This window comes from Chenopodium album, chromosome 6, assembly GCF_948465745.1.
Source record: "Chenopodium album chromosome 6, dcCheAlbu1.1, whole genome shotgun sequence".
NCBI lineage: Eukaryota > Viridiplantae > Streptophyta > Magnoliopsida > Caryophyllales > Amaranthaceae > Chenopodium > Chenopodium album.
The window spans coordinates 6767742-6771655 of NC_137839.1; the positions used below are offsets into that span (position 1 = coordinate 6767742).

The following is a 3914-nucleotide window of genomic DNA, read 5'->3' on the forward strand; positions in this document are numbered from 1 at the left end:
TTGCTTTGTCTTGTTAAATTTTTTGCTGCCTGTTGTAGTCTGATCTTATATTCTAATGAACATATATGTTATAATGTTGGATACATGTTTTATGTACATTGTATTATTTGTATCATATAAGTATATGAAAAAAGAACATTTTACTGCATTTTAATGTACATTGTATTATTTGGATCTACAACTTTTTCTAAATTTGTCTATTTGCTTGCTTTCTTCTTCCAAAATATATTAATCGGTTGATCTTCTTCAAGAATTTCATTTTATTTTTCATTGCAACAACAAAATTATATCAAAATCGCAATTAATTTTCAATAAAATCAAATATTACAATTTTCAATCAAATTTATAAAAAACAAACACTCAAAGTCAAAATAAACAAGTATGAATGTCAAATAAACAAGTATAAATGTCGAATTTGGTCTTACCTTTCGTTTTTATTTGTCATCTTGAACAATCTTGGGCTCAAAATTTCGAATTTCTTGAAATTTTGTTTGAGGTTTGAGGAATTTAAATGGGTTTGAAGTTTTGTTTGGAGAGAGAAAGTGAACTTTTGGTAAAAAAAAATTGAAATGATTTGTAATTAATGTATGGTAAAAAAAATTAATTATAGTACTATTTATCTATTTCATTATACAAAATTTCTTTTAAAAAAAATATATATACAAAATTGTTGCATAAAAAACTTATGTACATTACAAATGAACACTGTTCTTTTATGTATATGTCCATGTACATTAAAAATGACTACTATGTTCTTTTATATGACCATGTTCATTAGAATATATCTGAATGTTCATTCCGCCTTTTTGTATTTTGGAGCGAATGCATCATGTGGATCGTGCATCCGCCTCCACGAACCAACTATTAAATATGAGATTATTAAGCTAATTTTAATTTTTCCTCCTTTAAAACCAAATTTAATCAATCATTTATAAATTTATACCTCGTATGATACCATAAGAGAAAAATGCACACTCATAAGAGAAAAATGCACACTCATAAGAGGAATAATGTTAACCGTGATTGCTTGCCTGCTTCCCAATTCCCTTCCTAAAACAGTGGTGAAGGAGTTCGACTCGAACTTGTGAATAAATATTTAGTAAGGTAGTAATTAGAAGTAGTCCAAATGATATGACAACTTATTGTTTTATCATTACACGCTGACAAAATTAATTTGGCTTATTACATATTTATTTTTAGAATGATCAAATTAAAATACAGAATAGTATTACTAGGGATCATATTTAGAGAAAGATCCCGCACAAATTCTCTAAAACGGCGGGTGTACATTAATTTATTATAAAGCGGATTAAAGTTACATTAAAAGTAGTAAAGTTACTTTTTATATTGCAAAAGTTATTATTTTTCTATTAATAAATTTTATCTTACAAATAACTTATAATGTATTAGATTAATCCTATTAGTTTTTATATTAGTAATCAAGTATCTATTAAAATTACACATTAATAAAAAAAATTCAAAGTAATGATAAAATAAAAGTTACCCTTCAAGTGGTTAAATTTAACATAAAAATAATTAAAATTACGCTCAAACTGACCCTTTGACAATTAAATGAATATGCACCCATCATTATACACAAGATTTATTCAAGATCCTGTCAAAATTATTCAGAGAAAGATAACACTATTTTGGTAGGAGAACATAATGTTGTTTCATCAGTACTTGCTTGATTAAAATTATCCACTGATGGAGTGGGCCTAAATGTACCAAGATCACTATTAGAGTATAGTAATTCATAAGTGCATAACGGCTATAAGCCCTAAGTCCATAACCATTTTCTCATGGGCTCTATTATAATTTTGGAAGTCATTTGGGTCTTTCAGAGTTCGATTAGAGGAAAAATTTAGGGGGAAGATAAATAAAAATGTCTCGTTTTACGTGTTAAGAATTTTTTTAGGTTTGCTTGCTTGACAATTGATGCACATAAAACTCTCATGTACTTCGAAATAAGAAATTAATAAGTTTTCGTTCATCATATCTCTTTTAAAGAAACATTTTAAATCCTAAGAGTATAATACAATAAAACTATTTTTTACAAAACGAAGGGAGTATCTTTCGATCATTTTGAAGCTTAAATTGTATCAAAATTATCGCATCTTTCATTTTGAAGCTTAAATTATATCAACATTATCGCAATGCATATTCTGGCCATGTGAATCCAATTATTGTTTTTTAGGTTTGCTTGAATGCTTGACAATTGATGCACACAAAACTCTCATGTACTTTGAAATAAGAAATTAATAAGTTTTCGTTCATCATATCTCTTTTAAAGAAACATTTTAAATCCTATGAGTATAATACAATAAAACTATTTTTTACGAAACGAAAGGAGTATCTTTCATTTTGAAGCTTAAATTGTACGGAGTATCAACATCATCGCATCTTTCATTTTGAAGCTTAAATTGTATCAACATTATCGCAATGCATATTCTCCGTGTGAATCCAATTATTGTTTTTTTTTTATTATTATTATAAATATTTCTCTCTCTGTATTTTATTACTTGCTCAATTTCTCCATATGCGATTGCGCGGAGTTTTAGCAGAAATAATATAACCTAATACTGTAAAATACTACGTATAAAGGAAGTGGGGTTAGTGAAAGAATAAAGTATGATACTGGGTAGTTGACAGGAGAAAGAATTTGGAAATATTAAAATATGATAGTTGAGGGGTCCACTATGAGAGAAGAAATTAGTAAATATATTGTTAAGATTTAAAAAAAAAAAATGGAGCAAGTAATAAAATACGATCGCAAAAAAAGTAAAGCAAGTAAAGGGACTATTATTGTACAAGTACTAAAAATCCCACTATATATAAATAAACAAGTCAACAATTACAAGTTTCCAAGGAATTTTCATGAGCTGTTATCTATATATTTTAATCTTGGTTATATGGCATTTGAATTAAATTGTCAAAGACTAGTAGATAATAAAATTGTAAAATGAATTTGACTGTTTAAACTTTGAAAACAAACGCAAATTATATTAACAAATCCATTATGATCAGTGACAATACATTGCTAGAAAATTTCAAACTATGTAATAAATTTAATTGATTTATGTTATTTTCAAACGGATTATTGCACCTTAAGATAATCTAGCTTTGAATCTTCTATATGCTTGAATTATATATATAAATACATGTTCTATATACTATATGACCAATTATGGTTTATACCATAATCAACCATGTATAACCTAGAACAACCAAAATGGATTCAATACATAAAACACACAAAACACCCATTAAAGGAAGTATACAAAAACTCAAAATTCGAGTGCAAGTCTTGCAAATCTGAGGGCCGAGGCATAAGATTTCGATGTGATCAATGCAACTACGACATCCATTCGACTTGTGGAGCTAGCCCGGTTATGCTCTCTTCATTCACACACCCACGACACGCTCTACAACTAATGGAGACACAACAAATCTATTACCATAAGTGTGACCTCTGTCAAAAGCATGTAAAAGGGATGGCTTATAGGTGTAAATCATGCAACTTTTTTGTGCATCCTGTTTGTAGTCAATTGCCGGAGTATTTGATTAAACATGCTATGCACCCTCCTCATACGTTGAAGCTTCAATTAATGGCATCTAGTAAGTGTGACGTTTGAGATAAATCATGTAAATATTGGAGGTATTTTTGTGGGATTTGTGATGTTCATATTCATGTTGGGTGTTTATCAAGTAAGAGTACTATTAATAATGATGATGAAGGTGGTTTTGGTGATGTTTTGACTGAGATTATTGTTGGTATTATTTCTGGATGAAGTTATGTATACAGACTAGCTTTTGGACCCGTTCTATGTACGGGTTGTGTATAAGTTATCACTTAATTCGTATAAAAATAACTAATTATCATTCTTACAGAAAACTCTTTATTTCTCTTGACA

General features: G+C 28.4%; 1 pseudogene; it reads left to right on the plus strand.

The window, feature by feature from the left end:
* The first annotated feature begins 3209 nt into the window (after positions 1 to 3209).
* LOC145636590 (protein VACUOLELESS GAMETOPHYTES-like) lies at positions 3210 to 3914 on the plus strand (annotated as a pseudogene).